Genomic DNA, 17,820 nt, shown 5'->3' with positions numbered 1-17,820 from the left:
AGTGAAGGACTGAGGTGGAAAGGAGAGGTTTTAATCCAAGGCTTTTATTCATTCAATGATTTTAAAATCATGTCTAAGCTGCTTTATATTTAAAAATAACACACTTAAGGAGTGCAAAAAGACAATGTGCTGCTGCTGTGAAGCATGTTTGAAAAATACAGAAAGTAGGCAAACCCTTCAGAATAACCCTGTCAAGAATTCCTGTGTTCATCAGAATGTCATCATAGCCCTTTCTAGATACTCCTGCTTATCCTTCCTTCCAAAACTACCATTTCCTAAATGCTGCCTGTCCATCAGGTATGTCTAAATCTAATAACTGTTGCCTCTCCATTTGTCTCATACTAACCCCCCCCCCCGAAAACTTAAAAAAACAAGGTGAATGGTCCCCATGCCAATTTCTATTGCACTGCAAAGAAACCAGCCTTCAGCAAGCATAGCCAATGCTCACCGGCCTGGTCACAGGGCTCAGTACAAGTGAAGTTTCTGTTCAGTGGATTAATAATAATAATAATAATAATAATAATAATAATAATAATATATACCCCACCCATCAGGCTGGGCTTCCTCAGCCATTCTGGGCAGCTCCCAACACAATTAAAAGTACAACAAAACATCAAACATTAAAAACGTCCCTAAACAGAGATGCCTTCAAATGTCTTCGAAAAGTCAGATAGTTGTTTATTTCCTTGACATCTGATGGGAGGGCGTTCCACAGGGCGGGTGCCACTACTGAGAAGGTCCTCTGTCTAGTTCCCTCATTGTGGGTCAGCATGTGAACACCCGAGTATTGAAGGACAGCAGCAAGGTTTCTCTCTTGGCCTTCAGCCAGGTGATAGTTTCCTACTCTGACTGAATCAATGACACCATGAAGCTCACCCAGAGGCCTGAGGAGAAATCCCAGAGTGAAAAATGATGCACACCCCTTCCTCAGCATCGCAAGCTCTCCAGCCTAAACTACATCTTTCTCTTCAGCCTATCCCAGATTCAATGATTTCCATGCTTCATCTATAGATAAATAAAATCTCAATATCTCTCAGCTTAATGTACATCATAGGGGTTCTGTAATGATAATATAGAGAGGCGTAGTAGTGTGTATGCTAACTTCAGCTCTTTGGAGAAACGGTGGGATACACATCAACACTAGATGAAGCATATCCATCCTAGGTTGGTTTAGGGGACAGAAGAGACATTCTTCTGATGGGGTAAAGAAGGCAGGGCTCTCACAAACTATGTAGCTGAAATTACTTAGCTTAGATTCCTGCATTACAGGGGGAGGATCTATCAGGGAGGTTCTATCTATACAGGGAGTGCAGCTATCATCAAGCCTTGACCAAAGAACAGTACACTCCGTCTACCTGGGATGGTCTTCCTCTTCCACCGAGCGTGCAGCTTAGGGAGGGACGCACATGAAACAGGGGCACACGTGCCTAGCCAGCCAGGTCAGCCAGATCAGCCCTGGCGATCAATGGGGTGAGAGATGTCTCAGTCGGATCACCCTCACATCCATCTTGAGACGTCTCCTGGGGCTCCCAAGTTCAATCATGTATGAGACAATGTGTGCAGAACTAGGTATACACACGATGGAATATTGGGTGTGGGCTAGCACCATAAAATACTGGTTGCATTTCCATTTTGTTGCCAACCTTTAAGTCTACTATCTGACCTACTTACGGACTCTGATAAATCCAGAAGTTCCAACTCTTACATAGGAAAATCAGATCTATTGGTATTCAAATCAGATCTTGAAACCCTTGTATAATTTGAGTGAGCAATATATTTATTGCAATATTCAAACCAGATTAAGGTACACTGGGGAGGGGGGGACAACATCAAGTCAGGTGTAAATAAAATTTGCTCCCCCGAGATAACAGGGTCACATATCTCAAAATTAATAATTTCCTTTTTTTTTCAGAAGCTACTATTTTAATAGGTTTACTTCCTTTTGGAGAAGAAAATATACATTCTATTAAAAATTCATTTTGACTCAACTTTTGGAGGCATGTGATTGCACATAAATTATAAAATGAATAGATAAGGCTATAATCCCAATACCTGTCAAAATTATTTTCCACTGAGCTCATTTCTTTTTTTATATAATAAATTTTTATTAGTTTTTGATACAATCATACAATTTTATCCAAATTTTACCTGATTTTAACAAAATACAAATTTTTGACTTCCTTCAACTTCTCTGGTAATCATCCATTTTTACCCTTCAGTACGCATTCCTTTAATTGCATTGCCATTTGTCTTCCCTCCCTTTTCTATTTTCTTTCAGCAATACCTCTTAAAATTTTACAATGCTTCTTGAAACCCCACTAGCATTGTTTGCACCTCACATATCTTTTTCAGATAATCTACAAATTTCCCCCAGTCCTCGATGAACTTTTGGTTTCGGGCATATCTTATTTTCCCAGTCAGTTTGTCCAGTTCCGCATATTCAGTCAATTTCATTCTCCATTCTTGAATCGTCGGTATTTCCTCTTGTTTCCACTTCTGAGCCAATAGAATTCTTGCTGCCGTAACTGCATACTGGAAAAGTTTACAGTCTTTTCTTCTTATGTCTTTTCCTGTAATCCCTAAAAGAAAGGCTTCTGGTTTCTTAACAAAAGTGTATTTTAGCATCTTTTTCAATTCATTATATATTGCTTCCCAGAAACTCTTTACTTTCTCACATTCCCACCACGTATGGTAGAATGTTCCCTCTTTTTCTTTACATTTCCAACACTTGTTACATGTTTTATACATTTTTGCCAATTTTACTGGAGTAATATACCATCTGTAAAACATTTTCATTACATTTTCCTTCAACCCCATGCATGCAGTAAATTTTAAACTTTCCTTCCATAATTTTTCCCAATCTTCAAATTGAATGTTATATCCAAAATCTTTGGCCCACTGTATCATTACCAATTTAACCTCTTCATCTTTCGTAAACCATTCTAACAATATCTTATACATTTTTGACAGAGTTTTATATTCATTGTTTATTATCTCTGTTTGGAACTTTGAGTCTTTTTCTGCATATCCACTTTCCTTTATATCTTTTTTAAACATTTCATTTACCTGAAAGTAATGCAACCAATCATACACATAATCTTTAACATATTCGTATGGTTTTAGTTTCCATTTTCCTCCTTCTTTAGTTATTAATTCTCTGTATGTGGCCCATTTCCCTCTCATATTAATTTTCTTTACACTCATAACCTCTAACGGAGATAGCCAATGTGGAACTCTTGGCTCCAGAAGGTTTTTGTACCTGTCCCATACTTCTATTAATGAACTCCTGAAAATGTGATTCCCAAATCCTTTATGAACTTTCTTCTTATCACACCATAAGTAAGCGTGCCACCCAAATCTGTTATCAAAACCTTCTAGGTCCAATAATTCCGTATTTTCTAATTTAATCCATTGCTTTAACCAGCAAAGACAAGCTGCTTCGTAATATAATTTCATGTCTGGCAGGGCGAAGCCTCCCCTTTCCTTCACATCTGTTAGTAATTTATATTTTATTCTTGGCTTCTTGCCCTGCCAGATATACCTTGAAATCGTTCTTTGCCAATCTTTAAAAATCCCTACCCCTTTAATAACAGGGATAGTCTGAAATAAAAATAACATCTTTGGGAGCACATTCATCTTTATCGTAGATATTCTGCCCCAAAAGGACAGTTTCATTCTACCCCACATCTCCAAGTCATTCTTAATTCCATTCCACATCTGAACATAATTATTCTGCAACAGGTCAATATTTTTAGGAGTCAACCAAATTCCTAAGTATTTTACTTTCTTTACCACCTCTATCTCTGTCTGTTGTTGCATTGTTTCTATCTTACTATACTCCATATTTTTCACCAATTATTTTAGTTTTTTTCTTATTCAATCTGAAACCAGCCACTTTTCCAAATTGTTCAATCTCCTTCAATACTTTTTTGACACTATCCCCTGGTTCCTCCATCGTTATAACCAGATCATGGCAAAGGCTTTTACTTTATATTCATTCTGACCTACTGACACCCCTTTAATTAATTTATTTTGTCTGATCGTGTTTAACAAAACCTCCAGGACCATTATAAATAAATGCCTTGTTCCTTTAGATATTTTTATATCTTCTGTAACCACATTGTTAACTATCAGTTTAGCTTTCTGTTCTGTATATATTGCCTTAATTCCATTAAAGAAGTCTTTTCCCACTTCCATATACTCTACATTTTTCAGCATAAAATCCCATACAATATTGTCGAAAGCTTTTTCAGCGTCCACAAACATCAGTATCGCTTGTTTCTCATTTCTGGCAGTCAAATATTCCAATATATTAATTATATTCCTTACATTATCTTTCATTTGTCTGCCTGGCAAAAAAACTGCTTGATCTTTGTGGATAATATTTGTTAAAATCTTTTTCAGTCTCTTCGCCAAAATTCCTGCAAATATTTTATAGTCCGTATTCAACAAAGAAATAGGCCTGTAATTTTTAACTTGAGTCAAATCAGAGTCTTGTTTCGGGATCAAAGTGATGAATGCTTCCTTCCACGTTTCTGGGATTTCTCTTACTTTTAAGATATTGTTCATAACTTCTTTCAATGGAAATAGCAAGACATTTCTCATTTCTTTATAATATCCTGAAGTAAATCCGTCTGGTCCCGGGGCTTTACCTCTCTTCAATTCTTTTATCACCTCTTTAATCTCTTCCACTTCTATTGGGGTATTCAGCTGGTCTTTTTGTTCTGTCAGGATCTTCTGCACCTTTTTATCTTTCAAAATTTTTTCTATTTTCTTTAAGTTATTTCTCTCTTTAGTTTTGTATAGTTGCCTGTAAAAGTTCAAGAATCCTTTTCTGATTTCTTTCGGGTTAACAATCTCTTCACCGTTTACAATAATTTTGTTAATGGTTTCAGAACTCACAGGGTTAAAGAGTTCTGTGTGACGCCCCTCAATTCCTGTCACGTGACTCAGAAGGAGGGAGGAGTTGTTCCTCACTGTTCCGTCTCTGCTTCCGAGGGAGACGGTAGCAGCCATGAGCGCTAGAAGTCCAGGAGAAATCTGAGAAGTGCTGTTTTGTATTTTACTGCTGTAATAAAGACTGTTATGTAAACACACAGACGCCTATGTGTGTTTGGATCTTATACACCGAGAAGCAACAGCTTTCCGCTGTGTTTACTCTGCACGTGTGGCTGCCAGAGGAGGACCAGCAGAGGAGTCGCGACGGAAGAGTGCCGGGCTGCCATTCAAGGAGCTGCGCCTAAATGGGGTCGTAAACCAATTAGCCACGCCTTTTTTCACAGGTTATGGGACTAATTACTGCTATAAAGCTGTTGCGAAGTGTGCCGGTGTGTTTTGAAGTCAGCTGAGAAGATGTTGAAGCCAGGAGGCCAAGACGCTACCGAAAGCGGAGGTCTGCGTTCTGAGGCAGAGCAGCTGGCTGGGAACAGGAGCTGAGAGCAGCTGAAAACCGGGTGCTGGAAGAGCTGACTGGTTACGTGAGTACAGCTGGGGCCCCGGAGAGAAAAATGACGCAGTCCCAGAAGCATGGCTTTGAGCTTAAGCTGCCATGTGAGAAGTTGACGTGTGAAGGCTGGTTAGAGTGGAGCTTTCACGTAGAACTTTTCCTGGTCGGAGAAAACCTTTGGGAGGCAGTCCAGCCGCCACAGACAGCGGCTGGGGCAGCTATAAAGGCTGCAGAGCTGAGTGAAGCTGAAAAGCGTGTGCTTGCTTTTCTGGCAGAGAATGTGAGTGCTGCTCTGATGCATATTGTCCTGGATGCTGAAAGGCCTGAGGCTGCTTGGCTGGCACTCCGTGAGGCTTGTGAAGCAGGAGTGGAAAGCAAGAGCCAAGACGTGGCCGCATCCGAAGGGGAGAGGCAAGATGGCGCTGGGCACATTCTTGAGAGCCAACACACAGCTGAGGGAAGCTGTGAGCCCCCAGAGGGGGACGAAGGGACTATTGCTGGCAGCTGTATGAATGCTGCACCGTACCTGTGTGAGGAGCCAGGACAGAGGCCAAGCGTTGGGAGCCCTTTACCCACCAGAGGGGGTGCAGGAAAACGTCCTGGGAGCCCTGAGAGCAGTGGGGGGGCAGTGAGCGGTGGAAGCTCAGAAACGGCTTATTTTCCAAAGGCAGCCAAGAGTTGTTTTCGTCGTCAGCCGAGGTCTGTGAAGCTGCGGGGAGTTAGACGCTTCAAGGCCAGCCACCTGCACAATGTGCAGATAAGCCCTACAGAATTGTGTGGGAACGCAGAGGCCAGTCCAGTCTCCAAGGCAACAGGGGAAGTTGCTTCTACGGAAGCTGCCAAGGTCCTGAGCAAGTCTTCCTGCAAGGGGGAGTTGGTTGCCGTGACAACCAGAGAGAACAGCTGCCGAAGCCCAAAGGGAGGGGGCAGCGAGACGTTTGTTGCTATGGCGATGTTGAAGGACAGCTCTGAGAGAGACAATGACCTATGCTTTGTCATCGACTCAGGAGCGAACCGCAACCTGATTCCTGAGACCCCTACTGTCGAGATGTGGAATTGCAAGGCATTTCCGGCTGGAAAAACTGTTCAGTTTGCAAATGGAGAAAAGAAAAATGTGACTAACGTTGCAAATGTCTATTTTTCTGTTTTGCAGGAGCAGATGGAAGTTTGCGTTGTACCTGGGATGCATCACTGTCTTTTATCTGTGCCTTATTTGTTGAAAAAGGGGTTTAAGGTTTACTTTGAAAATGATGCTTGTACAATCTCCAAGGGAGGGGAGCAGCTGGTCAGAGTTGAAAAGGGGCAGAATGATCTCTTTGTTCTTAAAACGCCTCTGGAGGCTGAGAGGGCACAAGCTATGCGTGCTACAGTTCCCACTCATGTTTCATGTGCATGGCACAAGAAGACAGCCCATAGTTCTCTTGAAGAACTCCAGGTGCTACCTGAGTGCACTAAAGGCTGTAAAATTCAGAAATGTGGAAGAGCCATAAATTGTAAGGCTTGCAGAAAGGCAAAGGTAAAAGGGTGCAGTTACCCCAGGGTGGACAGGGTAACCACAAAACCTTTTGAGCTTGTTCACATAGATCTGTTGGGTCCCATGGAAGAGCCAAGTCTGGGAGGAGCCAGGTTTCTGCTAACAATGCAGGATGATTTTAGCCAGAATTCCTGGACACATGCTCTGAAATCCAAGCAAGATGCACCACAACTGATTAAAAGTTGGGTTGAGGAGGTGGAACTAAGGTTCTCCACCAAGGTACAGGGAGTTCGAAGTGACCGTTGTGCAGAGTTTACTGGGTCTGCTCTGCAGAAGTTCTTTCACCAGAAAGGGATACGTCACAAGGTGACTTCTCCTCAAGAGAGGGGGGTGGCAGAGCTCAGAAGTGAAGCTCTGGTTAAGGCTACACAGGTGTTGCTGTCAGACTCTGGGTTACCTCCAAGCTTTTGGATGGAGGCAATTAAGACTGTGAATTTCACCTGGAATCGGTCCTACAATTCAGTGGTAGGTGACACCCTGTTCTTCATGCTTCACGGAAGGAAACCTCAGATTCATTTCCTTCCTTCGTTTGGGTCGCCGGCCTCGGTGCCAGTGCCAAAGGCTTTGCAAAAGCCAGGTGGACCCAAGTTCCAGAAAATGATCTTCTGTGGGTATGAACCAGCTTCTAAAGCATGGCGGTTTGCATATCCAGAAGGTGATCAGAGTAAGCTTCTGATCAGTAAACACGCTGAGTTCTATGAGCAGGATAGTTGGTCAAAGACTCCTGCAAGGCGTGATGTTCTCTCAGAATGCCTGTCTGATTCTGATGAGGATGAGGGAGAGCCAGGGGCTGAACCTGTTGATGAAGACCAGGTCACTGACCAGGGTCAAGAACAGGGTGGGGCGTCTCCACAAGTTGTCAAAAGAGAGCCCAAGAGTGAGCCTGCGTCTCCTGTTAGCGTAATGCAGAGAATTCGAAGACGCTTTAAGTCAGAGGGGGAATCCCGTGATGCAGAGGACACACCTGCTGACAACAGTGAGTCAGAGGAAATACCTGAGTTTGTGCCCAGGAGGTCCAGTCGCACAACGAAGGGCATTCCACCTGAGAGGTATCAGGCCACAGGGGTGTGGGTTGGTTTCGCACAGTGCGAACCTGAGAGTTGTGAGGATGTTCCACAGGTGCCTGACGAGAATGCCAAGAGAAGGCGCAAGGCATTGGGGAAGGGATTGATCTCACAGAGGTCTGCATAGGTAAATACCCAAGTCACCTCAGGAATGGTTTCAGAACTCACAGGGTTAAAGAGTTCTGTGTGACGTCCCTCAATTCCTGTCGCGTGACTCAGAAGGAGGGAGGAGTTGTTCCGTCTCTGCTTCCGAGGGAGACGGTAGCAGCCATGAGCGCTAGAAGTCCAGGAGAAATCTGAGAAGTGCTGTTTTGTATTTTACTGCTGTAATAAAGACTGTTATGTAAACACACAGACGCCTATGTGTGTTTGGATCTTATACACCGAGAAGCAACAGCTTTCCGTTGTGTTTACTCTGCACGTGTGGCTGCCGGAGGAGGACCAGCAGAGGGGTCGCGACGGAAGAGTGTCGGGCTGCCATTCAAGGAGCTGCGCCTAATTGGGGTCGTAAACCAATTAGCCACGCCTTTTTTCACAGTATTCTGTTCTTTTCTCTTTTTAATTTGCCAAGCAAGTAGTTTTCCTGATTTGTTAGGGAACTCAAAGTTTTTCTGTCGTAGTCTCTTTATATTCCATTCTACTTCTTGATTTATCATCATTGCAAATTGGGTTTGTAGAGTCTTAATTTCTTGTTTAATTTTTACATTATTTGGTTTTTTAATTAATTTCTGCCATTGTCCATAATCTGCTTTAAGATTTACTTTTTCCCTTTTTCTCTATGTTTATTCTTCAATGAGTTCTGTTGTATAAAAAATCCTCTCATAACTGCTCAAAATTAATATTTTCTATCCAACTCAGGACCTTTATCTTAGCCCGACTGAATGTTTTTCCTTCAGCTTTTCTCAAGGGCAGATTTTTAAACATCCCCAGAAATGATAAACATTGTGGATGTTCTTTGAATGTACCAGACACTGTAGAACGTATCCTTTTCTCCTGTCCATTTTACAACCTGCTATGCAAACGCATGCTGCCCCCCTTTTTTGAGTAGTCTAACATCACGCCACAATGAAAATATCTGATTCTATCTGTCTGACATTACCCGGAATTAACTGCAAGGAGGGCTAAGGTTTTGTTAATAGTATCTCTTGGAGTGCATGGAAATTATTGAATCTGGGATAGACTGAGGAGGGAAAACTGGGATAGGTTGAGAAAGGGGTGTGCATCACTTTTCACCCTGGGATTTCTCCTCAGGCCTCTGGGTGGGCTCCACAGTGCCTGCTGTGCGGGTAAATGTACAGGAGTATGAAGTGCCGTTGTTCCAGTCAGAGTAGGGGACAACCACCTGGCTGAAGGCCAAGAGGGAATCCTTGATGCTGCCCTTCAAGACTCGGGGATTCACCTGGTGACCTTCAAGGAGGGTATTCTTCACCCACTGGACAGAAACTTCACTTGCATTGAGCCCTATGACCATGCCGGTGAGGATTGTCTGTGCTCGCTGAAGGCTGCTTTCTTTATGGTTGGCGCGATAGAGGTTCTCATGGAGACCGTTCCCTTTGTCTTTTTAATTTTTGGGTTGGAGAAAGTATGAGAGAAAGAGAGAGGCAACAGCTATTAAGTTTAGACATACTTGATGGACAACATTTATGACACAATTTAGTGCTGATTATTTTCTGCTGAATTCTCTGACAAACATTTTTAATCTGTAGATAGAGGGTGTAGATCCTTAATGAAAGCTTTAAGGAGCAAAGGGGATTTAACTGAAGTTCTTGTGTGTGTGGACCTGAGTAGTAAGATCTGTGGCACATACATGGGGCTTCCTTGAGCTGGATGAGGACACGGTGGGATAGTGGAGATTCCAAGAATATTTACACAGCTCCTTCCCCCAACATGTTTAAAGAAAGCGCCCAGCACAAAAAGCATCCCAGCATTCCCAGAGAAGGTATTGGTGTATAGGCTGGGTTTGAAAACCAAGGATAGATAAAAACTTCCCATATTCAATGATACCATCTCTGCACAGTTGCTCCTGGAGCAGCTAACTAGGTACGGAGCTCCTTAAATGTGTGGACTTGGCCACCAGGGCAAGGATACAAAAATCTGCCTCCAATAGAAGGGCACCATCTGTTCATCTAGGTCACCCTATGCTGGGTAAACATGATCAACAGGCAGATGAAGGTTAGAAGGATCCTTGGCTGAAGCTGGGAATGGTTTTTAATGGGGGTGGAAATTATTGTGGGAGACACCTTGGCCCCTGCAGGGTACACATTCTTTCCTTTCCTTCTCCCATTGTTACCTTCTAATAAAAACATGCATTTAGTATTGTTCAAGAACGGTGAAAACCTTTCTGCAGAAATAAGAGGAAAATTACTGATATCATGGCAACTGGTGGGGAAAGACTTATCTCAACAGGCCATAATGGAAAGCAGAAATAAATTTCTGAATTAAGGAGGAAGCAGTCTTGTAATGGTCAGTCCCTGAGAGGATCTTAAGCAATCTGGAAACAATCATCCCACTCCCAAACCATGCTTTCAATGGAAAACAAAGTCCCAACTGTGTCAAGAGTTTCTACCTTCAGGTTCATTGACTTTTGTTTCGGACTCAGGGAGAGATACTTGACAGACGAACTTCACCAAAACGACTTGTAGTGAAACTCTGATTAATGATATGCTACCAATGATTGCACTTATGATGCTGGAGGTGTTATATGATTGGCCACCTGCCTCCCACGTAATCATCATGCCTTTGGGGACAAAGCCAGAGAGAGTGCACACCAATATTATACCTAAGGGAACAAAATAGATAGACAGACAGACAGTCAGATGAAATTCCTGGTTTTTTAATGACTTTATATTACTGTTTTTATGGTTTTTCCGATTTTGCTTTACAGTTTTTATGTTGCTTAGTGCACTGTTTAAGATTTAAGCAGCTTAGAAATGATTTCCCCTTCATGGATCACTGCCTTGCCGTGGCGAAGGGGCTTGAATAACTCAGAGAAGCTATGAGCTATGCCGTGCAGGGCCACCCAAGATGGACAAGTCATAGTGGAGAGTTTTGACCAAACGTGATCCACCTGGAGCAGGAACCGGCAAGCCACTCCAGTATCCCTGCCAAGAAAACTCCATCGACAAAGACAACAGGCATATAAAAGTTATCACGCTGGAAGATGAGCCCCTCCGGTCGGAAGGCGTCCAACATGCTACTGAGGAAGAGCGGAGGATAAGTACAAGTAGATTCACAGCTGATGAAGCGGCTGGGCCAAAGCCGAAAGGATGCTCAGTTGCGGATATGCCTAGAAGCGAAAGGAAAGTCCAATGCTGTAAAGAAAAATATTGCATAGGAACCTGGAATGTAAGAACCATGAACCTTGGTAAGTTGGATGTGGTCAAAAATGAGATGGCAAGAATAAATATTGACATCCTGAAACAAAAAAAATTCCTTCCAGTAGCACCTTAAAGACCAACTAAGTTAGTTCTTGGTATGAGCTTTCGTGTGCATGCACACTTCTTCAGATACACTGAAACAGAAGTTTCCAGACCCTTCTATATAGTGAGAAGGTGGGGAGGGGTATTACTCAGAAGGGTGGTGGGAATGGGTGATTGGCAGATAGCTGTGATGAGCCTGTTGACGACTCTTAACGACTGCAATAGGTCTTACAGGAAAAAGCAAGGGGTGAGAAGATGAAAAATGGCTTTGTCATGTATAATGAGATAAGAATCCAAGGTCTTTGTTCAGACCAGGTGTCTCCATGGTTTTAAGTTTGGTGATAAGTTGCAATTCAGCAGCTTCTCTTTCCAGTCTATTTCTGAAATTCCTTTGTAGTAAAACAGCTACTTTGAGATCTTGTATAGAATGTCCTGGGAGATTGAAGTGTTCTCCTACTGGTTTCTCTGTCTTGTGATTCCTGATGTCCGATTTATGTCCGTTTATTCTTTGGCGTAAGGTCTGGCCTGTTTGTCCAATATAGAGAGCTGAAGGACACTGTTGGCATTTGATGGCATACACAATGTTAGACGATGAGCAATTAAATAGTCCCGAGATGGTATGTGTGATGTTGTTGGGGCCAGTAATGGTGTTGTCCGGGTGTATGTGGCAGCAAAGTTGGCATCTGGGTTTATTGCAGGCTTTGGTGCCAGTGTCCGTGTTAGGTCTGGTTGTAGTATTATTGTGGGTTAGGAGTTGTTTAAGATTGGGTGGCTGTCTGTAGGCAATGAAAGGTCTTCCTCCCAGAGCTTGAGAAAGAGAACTGTCATTGTCCAGGAGAGGTTGTAGATCTCTGATGATGCGTTGTACTGTTTTAACTTGGGAGCTGTATGTGATGACTAGAGGTGTTCTGTTATTTTCTTTTTTTGGGTCTGTCTTGCAGCAAGTTCTCTCTGGGTATCAGTCTGGCTCTGTTGATCTGTTGTCTAACTTCATCTGTTGGGTATTTTAGTTCTAAAAAGGTTTGCTGTAGATCTCTTAGGTGAGAGTCTCTGTCTGTAGAATTGGAACAGATGCGGCTGTAACGTAGTGCCTGGCTATATACAATGGACTGTTTGGTATGTTTGGGATGGTAGCTAGAGGCATGTAGATATGTTTGTCGGTCAGTTGGTTTACGGTATAAGGTGGTGTCTATGCGCCCATCCTGTATTTTTATAGTAGTGTCCAAAAAATGTATTTCTTGCATAGATTGATTCATTGTTAGGTTGATTGTGGGGTGAAAATCATTGAATTTCTGGTGGAAGGTGTCCAGGGTCTGTTGACCATGTGTCCTGATGATAAAAATATCGTCAATGTATCGCAGGTACAAGAGAGGTTTGAGTGGGTAGGAGTTTAGGAAACGTTCTAAATCTGCCATGAAGATGTTGGCATACTGTGGGGCCATGCGGGTGCCCATTGCTGTGCCGCTGATCTGAAGGAACAGGTCATCACCGAATTTGAAGTTGTTGTGGGTAAGGACAAATTGGCAGAGTTTGGTGGCAAAGTCCGCTGTGGTTTTATCTGAAATGGTGTTCCTTATAGCTTGTAAACCATCGTTGTGTGGGATGTTGGTATACAGAGATTCCACATCCATAGTAGCTAGTATAGTATTGTTGGGAAGATTATTTAAAGATTGTATTTTCCTCAGAAAATCTGTGGTGTCACGTACATAGCTGGGAGCACTGATGGCATATGGTTTCAGAACAGAGTCCATATAAGCGGAGACACCCACTGTAATAGTGCCAATACCTGAAATGATGGGGCGTCCTGGATTTCCTGGTTTGTGTATTTTAGGTAGAAGATAGAAAGTTCCTGGTCGAGGTTCTGTTGGTGTGTTAGTGAGGATCTGTTCTTGGATGTGTGGGGGTAGCTCCTTAACAATCTTGTTCAGTTCTTTTTTGTATTCTTGTGTGGGGTCTGAGTCCAATTTTATGTAAAAGGCGGTATTGGAAAGTTGTCTGTGAGCCTCCTGAATGTAGTCAGTTTTGTTCATGATGACGACAGCTCCACCTTTGTCCGCTTCTTTAATTATAATGTCTGGGTTGTTTCTGAGATTATCTATGGCTCTCCTCTCAGCATGGTTTAGATTTTGTTTTTGTTTTTATTTTGTGTTTTTTGTGTGTGTGTGTTTTTTGTTTGTTTTTTTTGTTTTGACTATGGCAGACCAACACGGCTACCTATCTGTAACTGGACATCCTGGGCATCAGTGAACTAAAATGGACAGGAATGGAGAAATTCAGTTTGGATGACCATCATATCTACTACTGTGGGCAAGAATCCCGTAAAAGAAATGGAGTGGCCCTCATAGTCAACAAAAGAGTGGCAAAAGCTGTACTGGGATGCAATCTCAAAAATGATAGAATGATCTCGATACGAATCCAAGGCAGACCTTTTAACATCACAGTAATCCAAGTTTATACACCAACCACTGGTGCTGAAGAAACTGAAATTGACCAATTCTATGAAGACTTACAACATCTTATAGAAATGACACCAAAGAAGGATGTTCTTCTCATTATAGGGGATTGGAATGCTAAAGTAGGGAATCAAGAGATAAAAGGAACAACTGGCAAGTTTGGCCTTGGAGTAAAAAACGAAGCAGGGCAAAGGCTAATAGAGTTCTGTCAAGAGAACAAGCTGGTCATCACAAACACTTTTTTCCAGCAACACAAGAGACGACTCTACACATGGACATCACCAGATGGGCAGCATCGAAATCAGATTGATTATATTCTCTGCAGCCAAAGATGGAGAAGCTCTATACAGTCAGCAAAAACAAGACCTGGAGCTGACTGTGGCTCAGATCATCAGCTTCTTATAGCAAAATTCAAGCTTAAACTGAAGAAAGTAGGAAAAACCACTGGGCCGGTAAGATACAATCTAAGTCAAATCCCTTATGAATACACAGTGGAAGTGAGGAACAGGTTTAAGGATTTAGATTTGGTGGACAGAGTGCCTGAAGAACTATGGATGGAGGCTCGTAACATTATACAGGAGGCAGCAACTAAAACCATCCCAATGAAAAGGAAATGCAAGAAAGCAAAGTGGCTGTCCAACGAGGCCTTACAAATAGCGGGGGAGAGAAGGCAAGCAAAATGTGAGGGAGATAGTGAAAGATACAGGAAATTGAATGCAGATGTCCAAACAATAGCAAGGAGAGACAAGAAGGCCTTCTTAAACGAGCAATGCAAAGAAATAGAGGGAAACAATAGAATGGGAAAAACCAGAGATTGTTTCAAGAAAATTGGAGATATGAAAGGAACATTTCGTACAAAGATTACCATAATAAAAGACAAAAGTGGAAAGGACCTAACAGAAGCAGAAGACATCAAGAAGAGGTGGCAAGAATACACAGAGGAACTATACCAGAAAGAAATGGATGTCTCGTATACCCCAGGTAGTGTGGTTGCTGACCCTGAGCCAGACATCCTGGAGAGTGAAGTCAAATGGGCCTTAGAAAGCACTACTATTAACAAGGCCAGTGGAAGTGATGATATTCCAGCTGAACTATTTAAAATTTTAAAAGATGATGCTGTTAAGGTGCTGCACTCAACATGCCAGCAAATTTGGAAAACTAAGCAGTGGCCAGAGGATTGGAGAAGATCAGTCTACAGCCCAATCCCAAAGAAGGGCAGTGCCAAAGAATGCTCCAACTACCGCACAATTGCACTCATTTCACACGCTAGCAAGGTTATGCTTAAAATTCTACAAGGCAGGCTTAAGCAGTGTGTGGACCGAGAACTCCCAGAAGTGCAAGCTGGATTTCGAAGGGGCAGAGGAACCAGAGACCAAATTGCAAACATGCGCTGGATTATGGAGAAAGCTAGAGAGTTCCAGAAAGACATCTACTTCTGCTTCATTGACTATGCAAAAGCCTTTGACTGTGTCGACCACAGCAAACTATGGCAAGCTCTTAAAGAAATGGGAGTGCCTGATCACCTCATCTGTCTCCTGAGAAATCTCTATGTGGGACAAGAAGCTACAGTTAGAACTGGATATGGAACAACTGATTGGTTCAAAATTGGGAAAGGAGTGCGGCAAGGCTGTATATTGTCTCCCTGCTTATTTAACTTATATGCAGAATTCATCATGCGAAAGGCTGGGCTGGATGAATCCCAAGCCGGAATTAAGATCACCGGAAGAAATATCAATAACCTCAGATATGCAGATGACACAACCTTGATGGCAGAAAGTGAGGAGGAATTAAAGAACCTTTTAATGAGGGTGAAAGAGGAGAGTGCAAAATATGGTCTGAAGCTCAACATCAAAAAAATGAAGATCATGGCCACTGGGCCCATCACCTCCTAGCAAATAGAAGGGGAAGAAATGGAGGCAGTGAGAAATTTTACTTTCTTGGGCTCCATGATCACTGCAGATGGTGACAGCAGTCACAAAACTAAAAGACGCCTATTCCTTGGGAGAAAGGCGATGGAAAACCTGGACAGTGTCTTAAAAAGCAGAAACATAACCTTGCCAACAAAGGTCCATATAGTTAAAGCCATGGTCTTCCCAGTAGTGATATATGGAAGTGAGAGCTGGACCATAAAGAAGGCTGATTGCCGAAGAATTGATGCATTTGAATTATGGTGCTGGAGGAGACTGTTGAGAGTCCCATGGACTGCAAGAAGATCAAACGTATCCATTCTTAAGGAAATTAGCCCTGAGTGCTCACTAGAAGGACAGATCGTGAAGCTGAGGCTCCAATACTTTGGCCACCTCATGAGAAGAGAAGACTCCCTGGAAAAGACCCTGATGTTGGGAATGATAGAGAGCACAAGGAGAAGGGGACGACAGAGGACGAGATGATTGGACAGTGTTTTCGAAGCTACAAACATGAGTCTGACCAAACTGCGGGAGGCAGTGGAAGACAGGAGTGCCTGGCGTGCTCTGGTCCATGGGGTCACGAAGAGTCGGACAACACTAAACGACTAAACAACCAGAACAGAAATGATTTAAAAATCAGCAAATGAATAAATGCTGTAGGTTAAAACCTCTGCTTTTCATCTCACTCCTTCCAGTCTTGCTTTTGTCTGCCATATGTTCTTCTCTACACCCCTGTTACTTTCCTTCTCTCTGACCCTGTTTCCATGCACATTCTCTTTTTGTGGAATCACAGAATTCTAGAATTGGAAGGGACCCCAATGATCATCTAGTCCAGACCCTTGTAATGCTTACTTACTTCCTTCATCAAAACCTTTCTAAGCTTTACAAACATAGGGCATCCTAAAACATTTAAAATATATACAAATAAACAGCCATGTAAAATATATAACGATGAGGAACTTCACTGGGATTTCTTCCCGCTAAATAGTGCCATTTAGCACTCCAAGAGATACTATTAACAAAACCTCAGCCCCCCCTTGCAGTTAATTCCAGGTTAATGCCAGACAGATAGAATTGGATATTTTCATTGTGCCGTGATGTTAAAGGTAAAGGTAAAGGTACCCCTGCCCGTACGGGCCAGTCTTGCCAGACTCTGGGGTTGTGCGCCCATCTCACTCAAGAGGCCGGGGGCCAGCGCTGTCCGAAGACACTTCCGGGTCACGTGGCCAGCGTGACATCGCTGCTCTGGTGAGCCAGAGCTGCACACGGAAACGCCGTTTACCTTCCCGCTAGAAAGCGGTCCCTATTTATCTACTTGCACCCGAGGGTGCTTTCGAACTGCTAGGTTGGCAGGCGCTGGGACCAAGCAACGGGAGCGCACCCCGCCGCGGGGATTCGAACCGCCGACCTTTCGATCGGCAAGCCCTAGGCGCTGAGGCTTTTACCCACAGCGCCACCCGCGTCCCGACGCCGTGATGTTAGACTACCCAAAAAAGGGGAGGTAGCATGAGTTTGCGTAGCAGGTTGTAAAATGGACAGTAGAAAAGGATATGTTCTACAGTGTCCGGCACATTCAAAGAACATCCACAATGTCTATAATTCCTGGGGATGTTTAAAAATCTGCCCTTGACAAAAGCTGAATGAAAAACATTCAGTTGAGCTAAGATAAAGGTCCTGCTTTGGATAGAAATTATTATTTTTGAGATATGTGACCCTGTTATCTTGGGGGAGCAAATTTTATTTACACCTGACTTGATGTTGTTTCCCCCCAATGTACCTTAATCTGTTTTGACTATTGCAATAAATATATTGCTCACTCGAATTATACAAGGGTGTCAGGGAACTGCCATCGGAGTTAGAGGTGCTGGACAGGCTCCAGCAGAGTAGGAGAGACTCTGCAGCAGAAGCAGGAACCAGCAGGGGGAGTGCAGGAGTTACAGCGGAGGGGAGGCTCTCAGACGCTTCTAGTGAGAATAGTGAAGAGGTAACTAGACCCC

General features: G+C 43.1%; 1 protein-coding gene across 1 annotated transcript in view; it reads left to right on the top strand.

The window, feature by feature from the left end:
• LOC310830883 (uncharacterized protein) overlaps positions 1–17,820 on the top strand; it is a gene marked incomplete at its 5' end in the record, with an annotated part of 83,623 nt that overhangs the window by 13,969 nt on the left and 51,834 nt on the right. The window lies entirely within an intron of this gene.

The sequence above is a fragment of the Podarcis gaigeae genome (genome assembly GCF_964106915.1).
Source record: "Podarcis gaigeae genome assembly, chromosome: 13".
In the NCBI taxonomy this organism is placed as follows: domain Eukaryota; kingdom Metazoa; phylum Chordata; class Lepidosauria; order Squamata; family Lacertidae; genus Podarcis; species Podarcis gaigeae.
This window is presented reverse-complemented; position numbering and strand designations above follow the sequence as displayed.